Source organism: Stegostoma tigrinum, unplaced genomic scaffold (assembly GCF_030684315.1).
Source record: "Stegostoma tigrinum isolate sSteTig4 unplaced genomic scaffold, sSteTig4.hap1 scaffold_91, whole genome shotgun sequence".
Taxonomy (NCBI): domain Eukaryota; kingdom Metazoa; phylum Chordata; class Chondrichthyes; order Orectolobiformes; family Stegostomatidae; genus Stegostoma; species Stegostoma tigrinum.
This window is the reverse complement of record NW_026728816.1, coordinates 468,753-496,037: the sequence shown is the minus strand read 5'-3', so window position 1 is coordinate 496,037 and position 27,285 is coordinate 468,753. Positions and strand designations below refer to the sequence as shown.

Sequence of the window (27,285 nt, the reverse complement as noted above, 5' to 3'; positions counted from 1 at the left end):
TGGAGTCGTGAGTGGCGTTTTGGTCACCACCCATTAGGAAGGATGTGATTTCACTGGAGGGAATGAAAAGTATGTTGCATGTGTTGGAGCATTTTAGCTGTGAAGAAAGGCTGGAAAAAGTCAGATTATTTTCTGTGAAGCAGAGAAGGTTTGCGGGTTGAGTGGAGGTCCTGATAGAGGCATATAAGAATATGAGAGGTATAGATAGGTTGAGCAGAAAGCATTGTTCCCCTTAGTTAAAGCATCAATAACAACAGGGCATAATTTTCAAGAGAAAGATTGGAAATTTAGAGGAGGTTTGAGGAAAATCGTTTTCATCCAGAGTGTGGTGAAGGTCTGGAATGCATTGCCTGGGAGGGAAGTTGAAACAGGAAACCTCACAACTTTTGAAAAGTACTTGGATGAGCACTTGAAATGTTGTAATATTTAAGAGAATGGTCCAGTGTGTAAAAATGGGACTAGTATATGTCGCAGTGTATTTTCAGAGGTACATCCTTAGTGGGCCGTGGGACCTCTTCTGTACTATATGATTCCATGAGAACCCCCAGCCCAGGTAGCATCTTGGTTTTTCAGTAATCTCCAGGATCACACCCTTCATAGTGTGATCCCCTGCCTTGTTAGCCCTCCCAAGTTGGTTAGATCACACTTTTCCTGGTTGAGTTCCAATTGCTGTGCCCAGCTGACCAGTCTGTTGATCTCCTCCTGAAGTTCATCCTTCCTGTCTGTCAACCAATTTTGGATCCAGTGTGCCACTTTGCCTTTGATCCCATGGCTGTTATTTACATGACCATTCCATCGATATCCTCCTCACTAAATTAGTCATTCGCTAGCGACACGGTCATACACACTGTGTTTAAGCCCAAACGATGAATCTAGTTGACAAATTTCAAGGGTCCTTGTGGCAAGCACTGCACAAGCCCAATCAAAGCACACATCCTGTCACATAGATATCCCTCTACCATCAATCACCCTGTGCTCTCTGCCTCAGCCAGTTTTGGCTCCAGTGTGCCTCTTTGCCTTTGATTCGTTGACTGTTGTTTTCTTGATCAGTCTGCCAAGGGGTCTTTACTAAGTCCACATCGAATGCATAAGCTCATCAGCTTTCCAACATCTCCTCAAAAAAGGATCAAATTTCTGAAATATGACCTCATCTTAACAAATCCATCCTGACTATCCCTGATTAATTCATGCAAGTACATTCTACCCCTAAGAATGCCTCTTTGTAGCTTCTCCAGTGCTGAGATTATTCTGACTGGCCTTTAATTTGCTGGTCTGTTCCTCTCTCTGTTTGTTAATAGTAGAACAATGTTCATAGACCTTCATCACTTCATTTCTGATTGGCAAGGGTTTGAAAATTGCTGCCAGGGGCCCAGATATCTCCTCCCTCACTTCCCTTGCGAGCTGGTATACATTTCAGTTAGGCCTGCGGATGTATCCACTTGTAAAGTTGCTAAACCAGCTGCGTCTCCCTGTGTCTTTACCTCTGATGTTCCTAGGCCCTCTGCCCTGATATCTATACTTGCAGTGTCCTTTTCCATTGTAAAGATTGACACAAAATATTCATTGAGGGCAGTGCCCATGTTTTCCAGGTCCACACAAACTGTACATCTCTGTGAAACGAATGAGGAGATATTCGAGAGGTTTGAGATTTACAATCAAGAAAGAAATTGACCAAATGACTTCCTTGGACAACATACATTGTCCATTGTTGTAAACAAACAGAAGTTTTTGTTTCCACAGTTGTTTGCAAATAGCCAATCAAGATCATAAAATAATGTTTTAAGATAATTTACAAAGCAAGGCAATTGAGGAAGATGTATTGGATGTATTGAACTCTCAACTACCTCTCTTAAGTTTAGGAATATCAATATTTTTCTTCTGAATAACTTTTGCAGATCTCTTCAAACAAGTAGCTGAACCCACAGATTTATGTGACCAACGAAGCCTGAGCCTTTTGCTTCACAATGCAGTCCAGATCCCTCGGCAGCTCGGTGAGGTACCTTCATTTGGAGGCAGAAACATTGAACCAAGTGTCTGCAGTTGCTTCCAACATGTAAGTGTGCTCTGCGCCAATTCAATAGGTCAAGCGGGTCTACTTGCCAGTGTGAATTTTGTGCTCATTTTCGGTTTGAATTAGTTCCAGAGGCCAACATGTACCACGACTAATCCAAGGCTATCATGTTTATAAATAGTCAATGTTTTTATTAAATTAATGATTAAAAACAATGTCAGAAACCCCAGTGATAGTGTATTAGATATCACTGAGGATAGCGGATGTAAACTTGACATAATAAGTCATGCAGCTGATCTTTTATTTCCCTCTCGGGCCAGAACAAAAACAGAGATTGATATTGAACACTTTGTAGAGTGGGTGAGATTGGAGCCTCGATCCATGGTCTGGCTGCCTGTTCTACACCATGTGGCAGCTGCTGAAACTGCAAAACATCAGGCGAAGTGTAACATCTGCAAAGAGTACCCATTCGTAGGTTTCAGGTGAGATGTGCAAACCAGCAGAAAGTTAGTGGGAGTTAGTTTTTAAAGAAAGCTTTAACTTTAGATGTTCTATTAGAAACTCGATCAGTCAACAACACAACTGAAATCATCAAAAATCCCAACAAACTCATGGACCAGAGAAGTAATTAGGACAAATTAAGTATCAACTTCTTTAACTTAATTTTTTGTGAGAGGTGAGTGCTGCATGCTTTTGGTATTTTGTTCACCGTTGCATTGATCACAGACACTGTGGCTCAGAATGGATTGTGACTTGACTTCCGGTTGGTTCTGTAATTTGCAATTATTGAGAATTTACAGAAAGGCCTTTTTATTAGTCCTGTAATCAGTGTGTGTGCATCCTATGAAAGTGATTGCTGCGTTGTTGCTAAATGATCGATAAAACTTCTTGTCCATAATTAGTAAATTAAATTGCATATTTGGACAGGATTTCTAAGGGGTAAATTGACCCTTTTCAGTTAACTATTCTCCTACATTTCTAAGATTGGCCATCTTGGAGAAGGTGCGTGTTACTGCCATTGATCTGATCAAACAACTCCCTGTCTAAGAAGAACTGGAGTGAGACCCCAACTGTGGATGAAACTATGACTGCCATAACTAAGTAAAGAGCAACAGCGACCCGGAGTCAATTGAATTCCATCTGAAGCTTGAGGAATGGTGGCCTAACTCTGAAGGCCAAGATCTGTTAGCTTTTCATGGACTATGAGGAACAGGGCAGGATTTCACAAAATCTTTAAGATGCCATATCTTATACAAAACTGAAGGAGAAATGTCAGATTGCTCAAAGAACCATGGGATCACCAGCCTTTCCATTGCTGGGAAGATTCTGGCAAGGTTACTTCTGAATAGGTTTATACCACCATGGCGAATGAAAACCTTCCATGCGAAGGGAACTTTGTGAAAATGTTGGAGACAGAGCAGGACTAATTTACAATAATGATTCCAGGGTTGAGATATCTCATTATGAAAATTGATTAGAGGAATTAGGACAGCTTTCCTCGAAGATGCTGAGACTTAGAAGAGATTATTTTGAATCTTGCAAAATCATTTGAAGTCTGGTCAGAGTAGACGAGGGGAAGACTTTCCTACTTGTGACAGAATTGAGAATAAGATGCAGAGGTTTGAAGTGATTGACTAAAGAAGTAACTGCAGTGTAAGAAATAGCTTTATCACAGTCTATAGAATGCATTACCTAGAGGAGGCAGTTTCAGTAAAAGATGCAAGAAAGCATTAGTTGATTAATTAAAGAGAAATAATGTGCAGGTTAAGGAAAAGGCACTAATTTGTGACATGTATTTGGAGAGCTAGTTCAAACATGATGGACCAAATGGCTTCCTTTTACTGTGATTTGAACCTAAAATTCATTACAAGTAAAGTGTAATTGGCTCTGGGACACGGTGGAAAAGGATAAGGTAAACAGGACGTGTGTGATCGGAGACTTGATAGTTGGAGGGGCAGATAGGAGATTTTGTAGCCGCAATCAGGAATCCAAACACAGAACTTGCATGAATGAACAAAGAAGAGGAAGCGATTCAGTTGCCTCCAGTGAAGACTGTGACCACACCTTCACCCGCTGTGGGAGAATCTGCCTGATATGAATGAACCAAGCACCAATAGGTCCGCAACCAATAAGCACAACTTTCCTCGCGTGTTCATCCAGTGCGAAGCACCAAGAGGAAGGCAGCCTTTTTCCTACATTTTGTCAGCTTGACCATTTGGGAAGAGAGCCCCCCTTCTCTGACATTCTGTTCTATAAAGATCAAATGTATTGGTTCCTGATGTTGCGTGAGGCCAGTGAACTTCCACAATTCTACCACACTGTTGCTTCCAAATCTATTTCTTTCCTTACCATCTCCTCAATGTTTCATCTTCTCAATCTACCGTCTGTCTGTATTTCTTCCGACTGTTGTTCAGAAAAGTAATTCCTTTCATCCCTTTCACTTCCAAATTATGTTTGTTCCTCACGGAAACTGGTATTCTGCTTCAGTTTATCTGTTGCCTCGAAAATTCTGGACTAATCTGTAATTGACAGTGAGTTTCCTGTTAGCAGTGCTATTTATAAGAGGATTAACTGAACTTAACCACTTCAGTGCATAATTTAATATTGCCTTGCATAGCTCCAAAAATTTTAAGAGCCTGCTGTTTGTACTTTTATGTTGGTTTTCATGGCTATTTAGTTTCTGCTCATACATTTATGACTGCTTGCTGAGTCTCAGAGTTTGGCTTCATGACAGGAATCTGAAGGCAATATTCTTTGTTTTGCACCATCTCATCATATTGATGACCTGCATTCTGTATGCAGTTCCATCCATTCATCTGTTGATAATTTCACACGACATTGATCAAGTCCTTCCATTTCATTATGACATTTTCCATTCTTGCAAGGGGTTTGGCTATCACCGGTGAAGTTATCATTTGTTGTCCTTCGCTAATTGCCGTTGAACTGAGTGGATAGCTGGGCGGGTGGTTCAGAGCTACCTACATTGCTGTGGCTCTGTAGCCACATGTAGATCAGATGGGGTAAGGATGATCGAATACTCCTCGAAAGGACAAGAGTGGATCAGATGGATTTTTACCAACAATTGTTGATAGTTTCATGATAGCGTTACTGGAAATGACTTTTAGTTCTGGGTATTTTTGTAATGAAATGTAAATTTGACCAGCTACAGTGTTTGAACATGAACCTACATTCTCCAGAGCATCAGCCTGGGTCTCTGGATTTTTAGTTCAATGTATTTGCCACTTGCCCACTGTCTCTCAGCCATTATTACAGTTAATTTCTTGGCTTTTTTTTCTCTTTGCTTGGAGAACTTCCCTTCTGCCGTCTGAGCTGAAAATGTGTATCCTCCTCGTTTATTGTGGCCTTTACAGCTTCACATGTTACAATCGCTGCTCGTCAGATTTACCTTTTCCAGGAAGATTCTGGCAAGGTTACTTCTAAATAGGTTTATGCCACCGTGGCAGATGAAAACCTTCCATACAATGGGAACGTTGTGAATACGTTGGATGCAGAGCAGAAGCAATTTACAATAATTCCAGGGATGTGATATCCCATTATGAAAATCGACTGGGGGAGTTGGGACAGTTTTCCTCGACTTTGCTAGCATTTGTTTCTCCCCACATAATTTGCCGTTTCTTCAAAATAAAAAAAAATACATAATTTAACTACTTAACTTGCATTCCTTCGATGGTTAAAAATATCCAAACAAAAATGAACATTTCTCTTACTACTTGTTCTTCCTTTATAGGTACCGCAGCCTCAAACACTTGAATTATGACATGTGCCGAAGCTGTTTCTTTTCGGGGCGCACGTCAAAGGGGCACAAGTTACATTACCCAATGGTGGAGAACTGCACTCCAGTGAGTAATATATTATTCCACTTGATAGAATTGTTCCAATCTGTCGAAACTTAGGGATTTTACCATTTAAATACAATCTTCCCTCAAAGTTGAAGTAGTTTGCTAAAATGATAAAAGGCCAACAGCTTAAATCAGGCTTCAATACCAGAAATACAATATTGTGCAGAAGCTCTTTGATGTCAAGTTGAGGCTCAAGGAGGGATATGTCATCATGCCCACCCTTTTCTCCAACTTTGTCGCCACCATTCTTAATCTCATCAAGAACAAGCTTCCCAGTGACTTGGATAGGATGGATGGAAAACCTTTTCACCTCAACCACTTAAAATCACAGAAGAAAATGACACTGACCTCGCATATGGAACTTCAGTATGTGGTTCACAATGTCATTTCCACTCTCAGAAGTCTTCAAATCTCCCTTCAGGCTTTTGCAAAAGTATCCTTGAAAAGATCCTTGAGTTCAAGGCATGCATCGTTCAGCCTCTCCTATATGACTGTGAAACCTGGATAACATCCAGCTGCCACTTCAAGACCCTTTCAGCACAGTTTTGTCATGGATTCTCCACATCAGCTAGGAGGAAAAACCTCCTAGCATCAGCATTGACGCCATGATGATTTGAAACAAACCCCATTGGGCTGGCCATGTACTTGGGATGCCTAAGTTATGACTACCAAAGTAAATTTTTGCCAACTGATTTCAAAGACCTTGAAATGTTCCTTCAAGAAATTCTACATCGAGGTCAAAGTATGGGATATCCCCATTCAGAAGAAACCAACTTGGGGGAATCTCCTGTCTGAAGACACATACTTCTTTATGAACACAGGCAAGAAGTTGAAGTGTGGGAAAGGAACTGGAGAAAGGAATGCTAGTGTTCTCAAGGCCAAGACCACTTCCATCACCCTGAAAGACCTGCTAAACGTGTGGCTCTAGTTCAGGCTAATCAACCCGCACAGAGCTCATGACCCGTGATACGAAATTTCCTAGCTGGGCAATCATACTCATCAGCCAGTGATGGCTCTTAATATTGTGCAGAATATAATTTGATCTCAAACAAGTACTGTATGTAGCTTTGAGCATTGCTATGGAAAGACCAGGTTTTATAGAATAATCAGAATGGTGCTGCATGAGAAACTGGAATTAAGAGGAGGTAGGTGATACTTAATTTTTATTTGTTTCTGGGCCACTGGCATCGCTAACTGGGGCAGCATTTATTTCCCATCCTTAGTTAGCCTTGTAATTGTTGAATCATTGTAGTCCATGTGCTGTAGGTAGACTCAGTCAGTCGGGGGTGAATTTCCAGGACTTTGACCCAGTGATAGTGAAAGAACAGCAATATATTTCCAAGTTGAGATGGTGAGTGGCTTAGACACAGGGTCTTGTTGGTGGTGCTGTTCTCATATATCTGTTACCCTTGCCCTTGTAGCTGAAATTTGTCATAGGTTTGGAAAGTCCGATCTCAGGATCTTTTGCAGATTTCTCAGCGCATCTCATAGATGGTACACACTGCTGCTAATGAGCACTGGAGGGAGTAGGCTGCTTTTTCCTGGATGGTGTTGAACTTGTTGAGTGCTTTTGCATCTGCACCCATCTAGGCAAGTGGGGATTATTCCATCATTCTTCTGACTTGTTCCATGTAGCTGGTAGACAGGCTTGGGGAATCAGGAGGTGAGTTACTTGATGCAGTAATCCGAGCTTTGGGCCTGCTACTGTAGCCACTGCATTTAAATAGGAAGTCCAGTTGAATTTCTGTTCACTGGTAAAACCCGGGATTTTGATAGCGGACAATTCAGTGATGGTTACACCATTGAATGTCAAGGGACAATTTATAGATTTTCTCCTACTGGAGATGGTCATTACCTGGTATTTGTGTAGTATAATTGCGACTTGCCACTTAGCAGCCCAAGCCGAGATATCGTTCTGGCCTTGTTGCATTTGGACATGGACAGGTTCAGTATCTGAGCAGTGGTGAATGATGCTGAATATTCTGCTATCACTGGTGAACATGCCCAGTTCTGACCTTATGATGGAGACAAGGTCATTGATAAAGCAGCTGAAGATGGTTAGGCTTAGGACTGTACCTTCAGGACCTCCTGCAGCTGACCTCCAACAACCAAAATGCCTCCCATTAGGAGAGGCGATGACCTAATGGTATTATGACTAGACTATTAATCCAAGCACTCAGGTAATGTTCTGAGGACCTGGTTCAAATTCCACGATGGCACATAATGGAATTTGAGTTCAATGAAAATCTGGAATTAAGAGTCTAATGATGATCGTAAATCCATTGCCAATTGTTGGAAAAACCCATCTGATTCACTTATGTTCTTTAGGGAAGGAAACTGGGCTAGGCCTGGTGTGGCCTACATGGAACTCCAGATATCAGTTAGGCAATTTGGGATGGGCAATAAAAGCTGGTCTAACCAGCAATGCCCTCTTTCCCATGAAAGAATGAAAAAGCATCGTCCTCTGTGCAGATATTATTCGAACCAGTGGTGAGTTTCTGCTGGATTCCCATCAGCTGCAGTTTTGGTAGCGCTCCTTGATGCCACACTCGGTCAAATGTAGCCATCCTTAGCTCACCTCCGGAATTCAAGTCTTTTGACCATGTTTGAACAACAGCTGTAATGAAGTCAGGAACTGATGAGGTAGCAGAATTGAGGATTTTGTATAGGGATCTGAGGGATGTGGCAAATCGAGATTTCCAGCAAGAATTTGACCAGTTGCTGCATAAAAAAGTGAACCAGAAGGTTAGATCCAAGGGGATTAAGGGTAGAATATTGGTTTGAATAAAGGCCTGGCTAACTGACAGAAAGCTGAGGGTCAGGATAAATGAGTCTTTGTCTGGATGGTGAATTGTTACAAGTGGGGTGCTGCGGGCTTCAGTTCTCTGACCTCGACTATTTGTAACATATACAAATGATATGTAAGCAGAGACAAAGTGTAATGTAACAGAATGCATGGATGATTCTGAAAGAGGTGGGAAAACAGCCTGTGATGTGAAATAGAACATCCACAGCTGAATATTGATAGGCGAGGAGAATGGGCCAGAATCTGGCAGGTGGTTAATGTGGATAAGCATGAGGCTTGCCTATTTTGTCCAGGAAAAAAAGGGCAAATTATTATTTAAATGGAGGGGAGATTCAAAGTGTGTCAGTGCAAAGTTGTCTGGCTGTCTTTGTGCATGAATAGCTGAAAGTTGGTATGCGGGTTAGGCATAGCACAAGGAAGGCAGATGGAACTCTGGCATTTATCACAAAAGGACTGGATCATTAAAGTAACAAAGTGTTTTTCCGAACACATTGGGTGTTGGTGAGACCAGAGTCTTGTGTCCAGTTTTGATCCCCTCACTGAGGATGAATGCGTTTGCACTGGAGGCAGTTCGGAGGAGGTTGAACTGATTGATTCCAGGGATGAAAGGGCTGTCATATGAGAAGTGGCTGAGTAGCTTGGGCTTGTACTTGCTGGTGTTGGAAAGAATGAGCGGGGTGGTTCTGATTGAGGTATATAAAATAGTAAAGGGGATTGAAAAGATTGGCATTGAGCAAATGTTCTGCATTGTGGGACATTCTTAAACAAGAAGCTGTAGCTATCGAGTGAGGCATGGCATGTACAAAATAGAGACGAGGAGTGGGTTGTGAATCTATGGAATTCATTGCCCCTGAATGCAATGGAGGCAGCACCAATCGACCGATTCAAGAAAGAAATAAATATGTTTCTGATGAAAAATAGGGAGAAAGGGCCATGGGGAGCAGGCAGGAGAGTGGAGTTGAGATCAGGAAAAGATCAGCAACCACGACTAACAAGATAAGTCAAGGACAGGATGAAAGCAAAAGAAAAAGCATAAAATGTGTTGCGGTTAGTGGGAAGCCAGTGAATTGGGAAGCCTTTCGAAAACTGGCAGCGGACAGGTAAAAAGGTAATAAGGGGGAAGAAGATGAAATATGAGGGCAATATTAATGAGGGTAATATTAAAAAAATTGCAGGAGTTTCTTTCAGCTATAAAAGGTAAGAGAGAGGCAAGAGTACAAATAAAGAGAACAAAGAAAATTACAGCGCAGGAACAGGCCCTTCGGCCCTCCGAGCCTGTGCCGATCGAGATCCTCTGTCTAACCTGCCATCTATTTCCTAAGGGTCTGTGTCCATTTGCTCCCCGCCCATCCATGTACCTGTCCATAAGACCATAAGACATAGGAGTGGAAGTAAGGCCATTCGACCCATCAAGCCCACTCCGCCATTTAAATCATGGCTGATGGGCATTTCAACACCACCTCCCCGCACTCTCCCCGTAGCCGTTGATTCCTTACGAGATCAAGAATTTGTCGATCTCTGCCTTGAAGGCATCCAACGTCCCGGCCTCCATGCACTCTGTGGCAATGAATTCCACAAGCCCACCACTCTCTGGCTGAAGAAATGTCGTCTCATTTCAGTTTTAAATTTACCCCTCTAATTTTAAGGCTGTGCCCACGTGTCCTAGTCTCGCCGCCTAACGGAAGCAACTTCCTAGCGTCCACCCCTTCTAAACCATACATTATCTTGTAAGTTTCTAAATCTCCCCTCAACCTTCTAAACTCTAACGAGGACAATCCCAGGATCCTTCGCCGTTCATCATACGTTAAACCTACCATTCCAGGGATCATCCGTGTGAATCTTCGCTGGGCACGAACCAGGGCTAGCCTGTCCTTCCTGAGGTGTGGGGCTCAAAATTGGATACAGTATTCTAAATGGGGTCTAACTAGAGCCTTATAAAGCCTCAGAAGCACATCGCTGCTTTTATATTCCAACTCTCTTGAGATAAACGACAACATTACATTTGCTTTCTTAATTATGGACTCGACCTTCAAGTTAACTTGTACAGAATCCTGGACCACACTCCCAGATCCCTTTGCACTTCTGATTTGCGAATTTTCTCACCATTTAGAAAATAGTCCATGCCTGTATTCTTTTTTCCAAAGTGCAAAACCTCACATTTACTCACATTCAATTTCATCAGCCATTTCCTGGACCACTCTTCCAAACTGTCTAAATCTTTCTGCAGCTTCCCCACCTCCTCAGCACGGCCTGTCTGTCCACCTATGTTCGTATCATCGGAAAACTTCGCCAGAATGTCCCCAGTCCCTTCATCCAGATCATTAATGAAAATGGTGAACAGCTGTGGCCCCAACACTGAACCCTGCGGGACACCGCTCGTCACTGGTTGCCATTCCGAAAAAGAGCCTTTTAACCCAACTCTCTGCCTTCTGTCAGGCAGCCAATCCTCAATCCAAGCCAGTAGCTCACGTCGAACACCATGGGCCATCACCTCGTTCAGCAGCCTCCCGTGAGGCACTGTATCAAAGGCCTTTTGGAAGTCTAGATCGATCACATCTACTGGGTTTCCCTGGTCTAACATACTTGTTACCTCTTCAAACAATTCTAATAGGCACGACCTCCTCTGACTAAATCCATGCTGACTTGTTTTAATCTGACCCTGCACTTCCGGGAATTTAGAAATGTCATCCTTGACAATGGATTCTAGAATTTTACCAACTACCAGGGTTAGGCTAATCGGCCTATAATTTTCCATCTTTTGCCTTGATCCTTTCTTAAACAAGGGGGTTACAACAGCAATTTTCCAATCATTTGGGACTTTCCCTGACTCCAGTGAATTTTGAAAGATCACGACCAAAGCCTCCGCTATTTCCTCAGCCACCTCCCACAGAACTCTAGGATGTAGCCCATCGGGGCCAGGAGATTTATCAAATTTTAGACCCTTTAGCTTTTCTAGCACTTTCTCTTTTGTAATGCCTACCGTATTCAACTCTGCCCTCTGGCTCTCCCTAATTGTTGGCATACTACTCATGTATTCCACTGTGAAGGCTGACGCAAAGTACTTATTAAGTTCTTCAGCTATTTCCTTATCTCCCGTCACAGGCCTTCCTGAATCAATTTGGAGCGGCCCAATATCTACCTTTGCCTCTCGTTTGTTTCTTATGTATTGAAAGAAGCTTTGACTATCATTTCTAATATTACGAGCTAGCCTACCTTCATATATGATCTTCTCCTTCCTTGTTGCTCTCTTTGTTATCCTCTGTCTGTTTTTGTAGCCTTCCCAATCTTCTGATTTCCCAGTGCTCTTGGCCACTTTATAGGCTGTCTCTTTTTCTTTGATATATTTCCTGACTTCCTTTGTCAGCCATGGCTGTCTAATCCCACCCCAGATAATCTTTGTTTTCTTTGGGATGAACCTCTGTCCTGTGTCCTCAATTACACCTATAAACTCCTGCCATTGTTGGTCTACTGTCTTCCCCGCTCGGCTCTGCTTCCAGTCGATTTTCATCAATTCCTCTCTCATGCCCCTGCAATTACCTTTATTTAACTGTAATACCATTCCATCCGATTTTGCCTTCTCTCTTTCAAACTGCAGACCGAACTCTACTGTATTATGATCGCTGCCTCCTACGTGTTCCCTTACTTTAAGGTCCCATGTGAGATCCTGTCCAAGTCTTTGCTGAAATCTGTTTTCACTGCATCAATTCCCATCTACACACTCCGTCACCTCTTTGAAAGGATCATCTAGGTTTGTGAGGCATGACCTCCCTCTGACAAAGCTATGCTGACCGTTGCTGATCAAACCCTGCTTCTTTCCAAGGAAATTAAGCCTGCCGTTCAGAATATTCTCCAATATTTTCCTATCTACTGATGTGATACTCACCAGACTGTAATACTCTGCTCTATGTTTGTCATGCATTTTGTTAAGTGGAACTATGTTACTTGTTCTCCAGGTAATTCTTCTGATTTTAAATTCACCGGATCACCTTACATGTCCCCAGTCTCTGTTAATTCTGCTCAGGAATTGTGTGCCGAAATGCTCCTTCTCACATGTAAAAGGTGATGTGAATTTCTCGTTTAACACCTGACAATTGCTGTCCAGTTCAAACCATACATTTTCCTCTTCATCCCTCATGAGACCTGGTTTTCCCTGGATTTTCTCTTTGGCTCTGAGACACTTGTAGAAGATTTTGAGATTCTCCCTGATCCTAATCCTGGTCACCAGCGTTCTGTTGCCCTCTATTTGTTCTCTTAATTGCTATGACAAGATCCCCCTGCACACTATACATCATCATCATGGTGGTTTCTCGCAGATGTGGATGACAGTCTCCCACTCTCAGGCTGAATCTACGGGTGGCTGTACAGACCGATGCAGCTACCGTAGGCTCTGTTGCACTTGGGGCAGAAGGTGGTCGTGGGAAGGGGTGAGGGCGTTGTTGATGTAGCTGCATGGCTTCCGCTGCTTCCAAATCAAGCCTCGAGGTGTTGATGCCTTCCCAGGTGCTCCTCAGGCATCGGACCGTCTTCAGCCAGTGATTCTCGGTGTCTGCAGGAATGTTGCACTTCACCGTTGAGGCCTTGAGTTTATCACCGAGTGCTTCCTCTGCACATCTGGGTCTCGCCTGCTGTTTTGAAGCTGGGATTAGAACATGCGGGGAGTCTCGTGTCAGTCATACAGATGAAGTGTCCAGCCCATTGTGGCTGATCGAGGATGGTCAGTGCCTCAGTGCTGGGGATGTTGGCCTGGTTGACGTTAGTGTGTCTACAGGGACTCTGTTGATTTATTCCCTTGATAACTGTTATACACCTCCCTTTTCCTTCTTATCTGATCCAAGAACAAAGAAAATTACAGCACAGGAACAGGCCCTTCGGCCCTCGAATCCTACGCCAATCGAGATCCTCTGTCTAAACCTGTCGTCTATTTTGTCAGGGTCTTTGCTCCCTGCCCATCCATGTACCTGTGCAGGTACATCTTAAAAGACCCTATCGTGTCTGCGTCTACAAGCTCTGCTGGCAACGCATTCCAGGCACCCACCACCCTCTTCCTAAAGAACTTCCCTTGCATATCTCCTTGAAACTTTCCTCCTCTCGGTTTGAACTCATGACCCCTTGTAATTGAGTCAATAACTCTGGGGGAAAAAGCTTCTTGCTATCCACCTTGTCTGTATCCCTCATGATTTTGTAACCCTCAATCAGGTTCCCCCCTCAATCTCCGTCTTTCTCATGAAAATAATCCTAATCTACTCGACCTCTCTTCATAGCTAGCACCCTCCATACCAGGCAACATCCTGGTTAACCTCCTCTGCACCCTCTCCAAAGCATCCACATTCTTTTGGTAATGAGGCGGCCAGAACTGTACGTAGTACTCCAAGTGTGGCCGAACCAAAGTCTTATACAACTGCAAAATGACCTGCCAACACTTGTACTCGATACCCCGTCCGATGAAGGAAAGCACACCATATGCCTTCTTAACCACTCTGTTGACCTGCATTGCCAACTTCATGGAACAATGGACCTTAACACCCAGATCTCCCTGAACATCAATTTTCAGGGAGAGGGGGAAGGCAGATTGAAGATGGACAGAGGGGAAGATAGGTGCAGAGGAGACAGACGAGCAGTAAGGAAGGAGAGGATCAAATATGAAGGAAGGCTAGCTAGTCATATTAGAAATCACAGTGAAAGCTTCTTTCAATACATAAGAAACAAACATGAGGCCAAAGTAGACACTGGGCCGCTCCAAATTGATGCTGGAAGGCTAGTGATGGGAGATAAGGAAGTAGCTGAAGGACTTAATAAGTACTTTGCGTCAGTCTTCACAGTGGAAGACATGAGTAGTATGCCAACAATTAGGTAGAGTCAGGGGGCAAAGTTGAGTATAGTAGGCATTACAAAAGAGAAAGTGCTAGAAAAGCTAAAAGGTCTAAAAATTGCTAAATCTCCTGGCCCCGATGGGCTACATTGTAGAGTTCTGAGGAAGGTGGCTGAGGAAATAGCAGAGGCTTTGGATGTGATCTTTCAAAAGTCCCAGATGGTTAGAAAATTGCTGTTGTAACCCCCTTGTTTAAGAAAGGATCGGGGCAAAAGATGGAAAATTACAGGCCGATTAACCTGACCTCGGTAGTTGATAAAATTCTTGAATCATTGTCAAGGATGAGATTTTGAAATTCCTGGAAGTGCAGGGTCAGATTAGAACAAGTCAGCATGGATTTAGTAAGGGGAGGTTGTGCCTGCCAAACCTGTTAGAATTCTTTGAAGAGGTAACAAGTATGTTAGACCGGGGAAACCCAGTAAATGTTGTCTATCTAGACTTCCAAAAGGCCTTTCATAAGTGTCTCACGGGAGGCTGCTGAGCAAGGTGAGGGCCCATGGTGTTTGAGATGAGCTACTGGCTTGGATTGAGGATTGGCTGTCTGATAGAAGGCAGAGAGTTGGGATAAAAGGCTGTTTTTCGGAATGGCGACCAGTGACGATTGGTGTCGCAGGTTTCGGTGTCGGGGCCGCAGCTGTTCACCTTACGTGTTGATGATCTGGATGAAGGGACCGGGATCATTCTGGCGAAGTTTTCCGATGATACGAAGACAGGTGGACAGGCAGGTAGTACTGAGGAGGTGGAGAGGCGGCAGAAAGAGTTAGACAGTTTAGGAGAGTGGTTCAGGAAATGGCTGATGAAATTCAATGTGAGTAAATGTGGGGTTTTGCACTTTGGTAAGAGGAATACAGGCAAGGACTATTTTCTAAATGGTGAGAAAATTCGTAAAGCTCAAGTACAAAGGAATCTAGAAGTGTTGGTCCAGGATTCTCTAAAGGTTAACTTGCAGGTAGAGTCCGTAATTAAGAAAGTGAATGTAATGTTGTCCTTTATCGCAAGAGGGTCGGAATATAGAAGCAGCGATGTGCTTCTGAGGCTTTATAAAGCTCTAGTTAGGCTCCATTTAGAATACTGTGTCCAATTTTGAGCCCCACACCTCAGAAAGGACATACTAGCCCTGGAGCGTGTCCAGCGGAGATTCACACAGAATATCCCTGAAGTGGTAGGTTTGACATACGATGAACGGCTAAGGATCCTGGGATTGTACTCATCAGAGTTTAGAAGGGTGAGGGGAGATCTAATAGAAACTTAGGACATAATGTCTGCCTTGGAAGGGGTGGACGCTAGGAAGTTGTTTCCATGAGGCCGGGAGACGAGGACCCATGGGCACAGCCTTAAAATTAGAGGAGGTAAATTTCAAATGGAAATGAGATGACATTTGTAAAGCCAGAGAGTGGCGGGCTTGTGGAAATCATTGCCACGGAGTGCAGTCGGGGCCAGGACGTTGGATGCCTTCAAGGCAGAGATTGACAAATTCTTGATCTCACGAGGAATCAAGGGCAACGGGGAGAGTTCAGGGAAGTGGAGTTGAAATGCCCCTGAGCCATGATTTAAATGGTGGAGTGGACTTGATGGGCCGAATGGCCCTACTTCCACTCCGATGTCTTCTGGTCTTAAGTAAAAGGGGCGGACATGAAGCCAGTAGAGGTGAGTGTGGGTGTGGAGGTAGGGAGGGGATAGGTCAGTCTGGGGAGGACGGACAGGTCAAGGGGGCGGGAAGAGGTTAGTAGGTAGGGAATGGGGGTTTGGCTTGAGCTGGGAGGAGGGGAATCGGTAAGAGGAAGAACAGATTAGGGGACGAGCTGGGCTGGTTTTGGGATGCAGTGGTGGGAGGGGAGATTTTGGAGCTTGTGAAATCCACGTTGATAGCATTGGTCTGCAGAGCTCCCAAGGCTCAGTTAAGGAAGGACAATAAACACTGGTCAGTCAGTCATACATCCAGCAAAAAACGTTTATTTTTTTCAAAAAATAGGATGCATCTGTGAATCAAGTGGCAAAGCATTATCGAGTTTTGAGAAGATTTGTAGCTCAGGGTTGAGGTTCTGGATGTAAGATTGCTCACTGAGCTGGAAGGTTAGTTTGCAGACGTTTCGGCACCATTCCAGGTAAAATCATCAGTGAGCATCCGGGGAAGCGCTGGAGTTAGGTCCCGCCTTCTCTTTAAGTGTTCCGGTTTCCTTGGGTTGGTAATGTCATTTCCGGTTCCTTTTCTCAGAGGATGGGAGATGGATTTGGCGCCAACGTGTTCTCCCGAGTGTAGTCTGTGTGTGGCATGAACTGCCAGAGGAGTGACAGAGGCTGTTATACTCACAGTATTTAGAAGTCACCTGCAGGGACACATGAATAGGAAGGGGCTGGAGGGATATGGGCTACAGGCTGGCAAACAGAACTAGTCAGTTCCGGTATCTGGTCGGCCTGGAGGAGTTGGGCTGAAGGGTCTGTTTCCCTGCTGTACAACTCGACGACTCTGTCTCTCTCTCTCTCTCTCCCATTTTCTCCAAACCCACCCCCCGCCATACACACAAATCTCTGTCTCTCCATCTCTCTGTGTGTGCCTCACTCTATGTCTCTGTCTCTCTCTGTCGTCTTGTCTCTGCCACCTCGCTGTGCACTTCTGTCTCTCTCCTCTTTCACTCTGTCTCTTTGGTCTCTGTGTGCGCCCCTCTCTATCTCTCGTCTTGTATCTGGCTCCGTCTGTGTGTGCTTTTGCCGTTCTCTCTCCCCTTCTCCCTGTCTCTCCGTCTCTCCCTGTGAACCTCTCTCTGTCCCCTCTCCCCCGCCCCCATGTCTCTCTCTTTCTCTCTATCCGAGCCTCTCCACCCGCTCAGCAGGGAGCGTTGTGAGTTTTTTGAACGAAGTTTAAAAATCTCTATTTAAACCCAACCCATCCGCAATCAGACTGCATTTCTAATCCCCTCTCTCCCTCTCACACACACACACACACACACACACACACACACACACACACACACACACACACACACACACACACACACACAGAGTCTGTCTCTTTCTCCCTCTCAGTCAATCCCCTTCCTCTCCTGTTCCGACTCAGACCTTTCCCCCCGCCTCCCTCGGCGACGAGTCCGCTGTCTGGATCCCTTTTCCCGGGAGGGTTCTGAGGACCCAGCTGTTCGGCAACGGGGATCATCGCACCACGCTCCCGTACCCCTACAACCTCCTGTTCTCCAGGTTTGGGGTCACGGGCAGCGCCGCTTTCTGCAGCCGAACAGCCATTGCCACAAGATTGGATGGGAGGGGGTGTTTCAGGAGCGAAGGGATGCCCCCTCCCTGCCGCTGTGGGAAGTAGGATCTTTATCGCACAGCCCTCCGTAGTCGAATAGCACCCCGGCGACAAGGTGAGAAGACAGGAGGGGCTCCCGGGGATGAGGGAAGGACACAACCACTGTCAGTATAAGGTTAGGGGGTGATCATACCCCTTCCTGGGGCTGAGGGGAGCTCCTGATGCCAAGCGAACAGCCGAGATCGACCCGCAGCTCTCCGACCTCAAGGGGACCCTGTCTCAGAGGCTGGAGCATTTCCAGCCGGAGCTCGGAGGGAAAGGGTCATCGCACCCAAAACGGTACCTCGGGACTTTTTCTTCACAGATGCTGAGCATTTCCAGCAACTTGTGTTTGCATTTCCACCCGGAGGTGGGTTTGTGGAGAGACACCATGGGACGGGAATGGGTGTGGGGTTTGATGGGGCAGTCACAGAGACTGTTGAGAGAGAGAGAGGCAACCCCCGTGTCAGGGTTTGGAAAATCTCCGGCAGTTATTCATTTCTCTCTCAGCCGAAGGCGCTGCGTGCTTTGGTTTCCTTTCCTCTTGTACTCTCTCCCCCTGTGAATAAAGCCAGAGTGAGTTTGTGGGCGGAGAGAGAGAGAGAAGGGACAGAAAGATGGAAATAAGGGAACATGACAAGGGAGTGAAATTAGAGCCAGCAGAGGTGAGAATCAGAGGGAGGGAGGAAGAGCAAGAAAACACAAACAAAGGAGAATGGGGGGTAACAAGGTGTTGATGCGGATGAACACAGCAGGACAAGCAGCATCAGAGACGCAGGGAAGCTGATGTCAGAGATGATGGGAACTGCAGATGCTGGAGAATCCAAGATAATAAAATGTGAGGCTGGATGAACACAGCAGGCCAAGCAGCATCTCAGGAGCACAAAAGCTGACGTTTCGGGCCTAGACCCTTCTTCAGAGAGGGGAATGGGGTGAGGGTTCTGGAATAAATAGGGAGAGAGGGGGAGGCGGACCGAAGATGGAGAGAAAAGATGATAGGTGGAGAGAGTATAGGTTGGGAGGTAGGGAGGGGATAGGTCAGTCCAGGGAAGACGGACAGGTCAAGGAGGTGGGATGAGGTTAGTAGGTAGATGGCGGTGCGGCTTGGGGTGGGAGGAAGGGATGGGTGAGAGGAAGAACCGGTTAGGGAGGCAGAGACAGGTTGGACTGGTTTTGGGATGCAGTGGGTGGTGGTGGGGGGGGAAGAGCTGGGCTGGTTGTGTGGTGCAGTGGGGGGAGGGGACGAACTGGGCTGGTTTAGGGATGCAGTAGGGGAAGGGGAGATTTTGAAACTGGTGAAGTCCACATTGATACCATATGGCTGCAGGGTTCCCAGGCGGAATATGAGTTGCTGTTCCTGCAACCTTCGGGTGGCATCATTGTGGCAGTGCAGGAGGCCCATGATGGACATGTCATCTAGAGAATGGGAGGGGAGTGGAAATGGTTTGCGACTGGGAGGTGCAGTTGTTTGTTGCGAACTGAGCGGAGGTGTTCTGCAAAGCGGTCCCCAAGCCTCCGCTTGGTTTTCCCAATGTAGAGGAAGCCGCACCGGGTACAGTGGATGCAGTATACCACATTGGCAGATGTGCAGGTGAACCTCTGCTTAATGTAGAATGTCATCTTGGGGCCTGGGATAGGGGTGAGGGAGGAGGTGTGGGGGCAAGTGTAGCATTTCCTGCGGTTGCAGGGGAAGGTGCCGGGTGTGGTGGGGTTGGAGGGCAGTGTGGAGCGAACAAGGGAGTCACGGAGAGAGTGGTCTCTCCGGAAGGCAGACAGGGGTGGGGATGGAAAAATGTCTTGGGTGGCGGGGTCGGATTGCAGATGGCGGAAGTGTCGGAGGATGATGCGTTGTATCCGGAGGTTGGTGGGGTGGTGTATGAGAACGAGGGGGATCCTCTTTGGGCGGTTGTGGCGGGGGCGGGGTGTGAGGGATGTGTTGCGGGAAATACGGGAGACGCAGTCACGGGCGTTCTCGATCACTGTGGGGGGAAAGTTGCTGTCCGAGAAGAACTTGGACATCTGGGATGTGCGGGAGTGGAATGTCTTATTGTGGGAGCAGATGCGGCGGAGGCGGAGGAATTGGGAATATGGGATGGAATTTTTGCAGGAGGGTGGGTGGGAGGAGGTGTATTCTAGGTAGCTGTGGGAGTCGGTGGGCTTGAAATGGACATCAGTTACAAGCTGGTTGCCTGAGATGGAGACCGAGAGGTCCAGGAAGGTGAGGGATGTGCTGGAGATGGCCCAGGTGAACTGAAGGTTGGGGTGGAAGGTGTTGGTGAAGTGGATGAACTGTTCGAGCTCCTCTGGGGAGCAAGAGGCGGCGCCGATACAGTCATCAATGTACCGGAGGAAGAGGTGGGGTTTGGGTCCTGTGGAGGTGCGGAATAGGGACTGTTCCACGTAACCTACAAAGAGGCAGGCATAGCTGGGGCCCATGCGGGTGCCCATGGCCACCCCCGTAGTCTGTAGGAAGTGGGAGGAGTCAAAAGAGAAGTTGTTGAGGGTGAGGACGAGTTCGGCTTGGCGGATGAGGGTGTCGGTGGAGGGGGACTGGTCGGGCCTGCGGGACAGGAAGAAGCGGAGGTCCTGGAGGCCATCTGCATGCAGAATGCAGGTGTATAGGGACTGGACGTCCATGGTGAAGATGAGGTGTTGGGGGCCAGGGAATTGGATGTCCTGGAGGAGGTGGAGGGCGTGGGTGGTGTCACGGACGTAGGTAGGGAGTTCCTGGACCAAAGGGGAGAAAATGGAGTCCACCTGGAGATGAGTTCGGTGGGGCAGGAACAGGCTGAGACGATGGGTCGATCAGGGCTGGCAGGTTTGTGGATTTTGGGAAGGAGATAGAAACGGGCCATGCAGGGTTGGGGAACACTGAGGTTGGAGGCTGTGGGTGGGAGGTCCCCAGAGGTGATGAGGTCATGAATGGTGTTGAAGATGATGGTTTGGTGCTCGGGTGTGGGGTCATGATTGAGGGGGCAGTAGGAGGTGGTGTCGGAGCATTGGCGTCCGGCCTCGGCGATGTAGAGGTCAGTGCGCCCTACTACCACTGCGCCACCCTTGTCTGCGGGTTTGATGGTGAGGTTGGGGTTGGAGCGGAGGGAGTGGAGGGCTGTCCGTTCTTCAGGGGAGATGTTGGAGTGGGTGAGAGGGGTGAAGAGATTGAGGCGGTTAATGTCTCGACGGCAGTTGGAGATGAAGAGGTCGAGGGAGGTTAGGAGGCCTGGGGGTGGTGTCCAGGAGGAGGACTTGTGTTGGAAGCGGGTGAAGGGGTCAGTGGAGGGAGGGTTAGGTTCCCGGTTGAAGAAGTAGGCGTGGAGGCGAAGACGGTGGAAAAACTGCTCTATGTCCAATCGTGACTGGTATTGGTTGATGTGTGGTTGTAGGGGGACAAAGGTGAGCCCCTTACTGAGGACTGACCGTTCGTCCTCAGTCAGTGGGAGGTCTGGGGAGACGGTGAACATGTGGCAGGGCTCAGTGTGGCTGTCTCCTCTGGGGTTGCTTGCTGTGGAGGCTGTGGGCGGAGCGATGAGGTCGTCGGCTGTGGGCGGGGTTCCGTCGGCAGTTGGAGTATCGGGGGAGGCGGCAGCAGCTGCGGTGAGGGTGGTGTGTGAGGTGTTGTATCTGTGGAAGTGGAGGTGGTGAGTGCAGCAGCGGTTCCGGAAGTGGTGTGGCCGGCGGAGGCGGATGTGACGTCATCGGTGGGGTCTCCGGCCGTGTCTTCATGTTCAATGGCGGCGGGGCAGGTACAGACTCGGGATTTGGGAGGCGCAGGAATCCTCTTGTGGGTGGCAGGGGCCCGTGAGTTGGTTGTACTTAGGATTTTTGGTGTCCAGTAAAGCTGAGTGGAACTGGGTGTTCAGTCTGTGGATCCTGCGGCGGATAAAAAACAGCAGGGGTCCTGTGCAGGTCTGGGAGAGGGAGGCTCTGAGCTGGGGCAGGCTGGATTGCAGTGTGTGGAGGTGCCGGCGCATGGCTGCGAGTGTCTGTTTCAGGAGTCGCAGGGAGAAACGCTTCTGAAGGGTCTGAATATTCTGGGTGTAGAGGTGATGTCAGCCTGTCTGCTGTGTTCATCTCCCTTCCTCCTTCCCCCCCCCCCCACCTCGTCCTGCTCCCTTCTCCCCCCCTCGTCCTGCTCCCTTCTCCCCCCCTCGTCCTGCTCCCTTCTCCACCCCCCCCGTCCTGCTCCCTTCTCCCCCCATCGTCCTGCTCCCTTCTCCCCCCCCCTCGTCCTGCTCCCTTCTCCCCCCCCCTCGTCCTGCTCCCTTCTCCCCCCCCTCGTCCTGCTCCCTTCTCCCCCCCTCGTCCTGCTCCCTTCTCCCCGCCTCGTCCTGCACCCTTCTCCCCGCCCCCGTCCTGCTCCCTTCTCCCCCCCCCTCGTCCTGCTCCCTTCTCCCCCCCTCGTCCTGCTCCCTTCTCCCCCCCTCGTCCTGCTCCCTTCTCCCCCCCTCGTCCTGCTCCCTTCTCCCCCCCTCGTCCTGCTCCCTTCTCCCCCCCTCGTCCTGCTCCCTTCTCCCCCCCTCGTCCTGCTCCCTTCTCCCCCCCCACCGTCCTGCTCCCTTCTCCCCCCATCGTCCTGCTCCCTTCTCCCCCCCCCTCGTCCTGCTCCCTTCTCCCCCCCGTCGTCCTGCTCCCTTCTCCCCCCCTCGTCCTGCTCCCTTCTCCCCGCCTCGTCCTGCACCCTTCTCCCCGCCCCCGTCCTGCTCCCTTCTCCCCCCCCCCCTCGTCCTGCTCCCTTCTCCCCCCCCCCCCTCGTCCTGCTCCCTTCTCCCCCCCCCCCTCGTCCTGCTCCCTTCTCCCCCCCTCGTCCTGCTCCCTTCTCCCCCCCCTCGTCCTGCTCCCTTCTCCCCCCCCGTCCTGCTCCCTTCTCCCCCACCTCGTCCTGCTCCCTTCTCCCCCACCTCGTCCTGCTCCCTTCTCCCCCCCTCGTCCTGCTCCCTTCTCCCCCCCTCGTCCTGCTCCCTTCTCCCCCCCTCGTCCTGCTCCCTTCTCCCCCACTCGTCCTGCTCCCTTCTCCCCCACTCGTCCTGCTCCCTTCTGCCCCCCTCGTCCTGCTCCCTTCTGCCCCCCCTCGTCCTGCTCCCTTCTGCCCCCCCTCGTCCTGCTTCCTTCTCCCCCCCTCGTCCTGCTCCCTTCTCCCCCCCTCGTCCTGCTCCCTGCTCCCCCCCTCGTCCTGCTCCCTTCTCCCCCCCTCGTCCTGCTCCCTTCTCCCCCCCTCGTCCTGCTCCCTTCTCCCCACCTCGTCCTGCTCCCTTTTCCCCCCCTCGTCCTGCTCCCTTCTCCCCCCGTCGTCCTGCTCCCTTCTCCCCCCCTGTATTGATCTCATCTTTGACTCAATACAAAAAACCAAAAAAATGAAACCCAATGAGATGAATTTTGGATCAGTAATTATACATGGCATAATTTGACAGAAAATGCACTGTTGTTAAAATAATTAGCAATTCAACCAGAAAGGCCACTAATGTGAATCCTGGATCTGTGTATCATTTGAAATTACTTAATTGTATAGTTTTAGTATTTGACCACAAGATGGAGAATTCTGTTCAGGTGATGTTGTAGCCAGAAGATAGAAAGATGATAGAAATGTTTGGAGAGATATGGGCCAAGCACAGGCAGGTGGAACTAGTTGAGTTTGGGATTGTGATCAGCATAGACTGGTTGGGCCAAAGGATCTTTTTTCATGCTGTATGACTCTATGAAACTCAAGCTTAATTGTTCGAAACTCACATTCAGACATATCTAACCTTTATCATAATCTTACAGAAAGATAGCGACTTTATCCCTCAGAATTGCAGAGTCTTTAATTTTACATCCTCAAGACATTTAGCAGGGATAGCATGGATTATAGAGTGAGTTGAGTAGATTGGTTCATGATTAATTCTGAACTGAATTTGATTTATTTTACATTTTTAGACAACATCAGGTGAAGATGTGCGTGATTTCAGCAAGGTGCTGAAAAATAAGTAAGAAATATTTTGCCAAACATCCTCGCTTGGGTTATTTACCAGTACAAACAGCTCTAGAAGGCGAGAACCTTGAGACGTAAGTTTATTGATGTGAGATTTACTAATGTATCAATGCCCATTTGGGAGTTGACAAATATTGCAGCATTATTCATTCTGCAGCTTTGCAGGAGAGTGAGGTTGTCCATTTGCGCATATGTCAGAAGTAGACAATACAAAAACAAGGGGGGCTTAACTGATATCATTGGTCCTCTCGCCTTCAAAACAGTGTAGTTACTCAGAGAGTACATTTGCTGAGGACTTGTTGATACTGTCACTAACGTGCAACCTTCCTTGATATCTTTCTCTGTCCTCAGTTCTGTCTTTAAAAACTACAATCAATTACTCTCTCCTGAAAAGAAAAGAACCTTTGGCTGAACATAGAACAAAGAACAGTACAGGCCCTTCGGCCCACGATGTTGTGCCGTCCTATTATCCCATTAAGATCAAACTACCCTGCATACCCTTCATTTTACTGTCCTTCATGTGCCTATCCAAGAGTCGCTTAAAAGTCTCTAAATGTATCTGCCAGCAGCGCATTCCACACACCCGCCACTCTCTGTGTAAAGAACTTAGGTCTGACATCTCCCCTATTCCTTCCTCCAGTCACCTTAAAATTTCTCCCCCTCGTGCTAGTCATTTCTGCTCTGGGAAAAAATCTCTGACTATCCACTCCAGCTATGCCTCTCATCATCTTGTATACCTCTATCAAGTCACCTCTCATTCTTCTTTGCTCCAATGAGAAAAGTCCTCGCCCCCTCAACCCTTCCTCATAAGACCTGCCGTCCATTCCATGCAGCATCCTGCTAAATCTCCTCTGCACCCTCTCTAAAGCTTCCACATCCTCCCTGTAATGAAGCGACCAGAACTGAAGGCAATATTCCAAGCGCTGCTCCATCCCCATGAACGAATGCTGGATTCCAAATCTCTTTCCTCTTAATGCTTTAAATTCATTGCTGTCTTTCGTGTAATTTCATACTTGAATTCACCGGATCAACTTGCCCCTGCATTTCTGAGACGCTCACAGGGACCGGCCCCCGCAGCCCTCTCCCGCTCACGGCGATTTGCCTCCGCAGCCCTGTCCCCCTCACGGAGACGGGCCCCCACAGCCCTGTCCCGCCCACGGGGACGGGCCCCCGCAGCCCTGTCCCGCCCACGGGGACGGGCCCCCGCAGCCCTGTCCCGCCCACGGGCTCCGGCCCCCCGCAGCCCTGTCCCGCCCACGGGCCCCGGCCCCCCGCGGCCCTGTCCCGCCCACGGGCCCCGGCCCCCCGCGGCCCTGTCCCGCCCACGGGCCCCGGCCCCCCGCGGCCCTGTCCCGCCCACGGGCCCCGGCCCCCCGCGGCCCTGTCCCGCCCACGGGCCCCGGCCCCCCGCGGCCCTGTCCCGCCCACGGGCCCCGGCCCCCCACGGCCCTGTCCCGCCCACGGGCCCCGGCCCCCCGCGGTCCTGTTCCGCCCACGGTCCCCGGCCCCCCGCGGCCCTCTCCTGCCCACGGGCCCCGGCCCCCCGCGGCCCTGTCCCGCCCACGGGCCCCGGCCCCCCAGTCGGCATGGAGGAGTTGGACTGAAGGGTCTGTTTCACTGCTGTACAACTCTACGACTCTGTCTCTTTCTCTCTCTCTCTCCCATTTTCTCCAAACCCACCCCCTGCCCCACTCACACAATCTCTGTCTCTCCATCTCTCTGTGTGTGCCTCACTCTATGTCTCTGTATCTCTCTCTCTGTCTCTGTATCTCTCTCTCTGTCGTCTTGTCTCTGCCACTTCGCTGTGCACTTCTCTGTCTCTCTCTTTCTCTGTCTCTTTGGTCTGTGTGTGTGTGCGCGCCCCTCTCTGTCTCTCCTCTTGTCTCTGCCTCCCTCTGTGTGTGCTTCTGCCGTTCTCTCTCCCCTGTCTCTCCGTCTCTCCCTGTGACCTCTCTCTGTCCCCTCTCCCCCGCCCCCCTGTCTTTCCCTGTGTCTCTCTTCCTCTCTGTCCGAGCCTCTCCACTCGCTCAGCAGGCAGCGTTCTGGGTTTCGTTCGAACAAAGTTTAAAAATCTCTGTTTAAACCCAGCCCATCCGCAATCAGACTGCATTTCTAATCCCCTCTCTCTCTCACACACACTCTGTCTCTTTCTCGCTCGCAGTCAATCCCCTTCCTCTCCTGTTCCTACTCACGCCTTTTTCCCCCTCTCCCTCGGCGACGAGTCCGCTGTCTGGATCCCTTTTCCCGGGAGGGGCTGAGGACCCAGGGTTTCGGCAGCGGGGATCATCGCACCACGCTCCCGGACCCCTACAACCCCCTGTTCTCCAGCGGCCTCCAGCATGACCACCGGGCTAGGAGCAGGCATCCGGGCTGCTGGAGCGCTCGCTGCTCAGTGGCTCGGCCCTGCGCCGCCTTTGCCAGGACCGGGGATCCGAGGTGGGAGAAGGCCTCTTTGCCCGGCTCCTGGGCACAGCTACCTGCCTGAACAGCTGCCTGGCACCGAGCCTGCGCTCCCCGAGTACCTGGCCGCGGTACGCAACGCCTTCCGTGGCTGAGCAGCCGACAACGATCTCCGACTGCAAGGTCACAGTGGGGTTTGGGGTGAAGGGAGGACTGGGGACATGAGCACGGTCCCTGTTTCACATCCTGCGCCGCTCCTATCACAAAGCGAGGGGTTGGGAATGTATGTTTTGGGGGTGAGAATACCCCTCCCCGGGTGAGGGGAAGGCTGGGGACATTGGGAGGGTGTCTATTATACAGCCCTGCGCGGGTTTCCGTAGCAGAACTGCCTACAGCTCTCCGACTACAAGGTAAAGGGAAGGAGCGGGATGGGATGGGGTAGGCGTTGGAGGATAGCCGTCCTGGAAGCGAGGGGACATGGGGAGAGTCACTATCATACAGCCCTGTGACTGAGTGGCCGACAGCTACTGCAAAAGGGGCGTGGTGGGGGTTGGGTTCGGAGAGGGGTGTTGTCGGGAGGTTTGGGGTCACGGGCAGCGCTGCTTTCTGCAGCCGAACAGCCACTGCCACAAGATGAGATGGGAGGAGGTTTAGGAGTGAAGGGATGCCCCCTTCCCCCGCGGCTGTGGGAAGTGGAATCTTTATCGCACCGCCCTCCGTAGCCGAATAGCACTCCGACGACCAGGTGAGAAGGCAGGAGGGGCTCCCGGGGATGAGGGAAGAACACAACCACTGTCAGTATAAGGTTAGGGGGTGAACATACCCCTTCCTGGGGCTGAGGGGAGCTCTTGATGCCCTGCGCCAAGCGAACAGCCGAGATGGAGCCGCAGCTCTCCGACTACAAGGGGACCCTGTCCCAGAGGCTGGAGCATTTCTAGCCGGAGCTCGGAGGGAAAGGGTCATCGCACCCAAAACGCTACCTCGGGACTTTTTCTTCACAGATGCTGAGCATTTCCAGCAACTTGTGTTTGCATTTCCACCCGGAGGTGGGTTTGTGGAGAGTCACCATGGGACACGAATGGGTGTGGGGT

The 27,285-nt window shown here is 49.0% G+C and overlaps 1 pseudogene; it reads left to right on the top strand.

Moving 5' to 3' along the window:
* The window catches only part of LOC132209403 (utrophin-like), an 84,470-nt pseudogene extending 58,121 nt beyond the window's left edge, over positions 1–26,349 (top strand).
* The last annotated feature ends 936 nt before the right edge of the window (positions 26,350–27,285 follow it).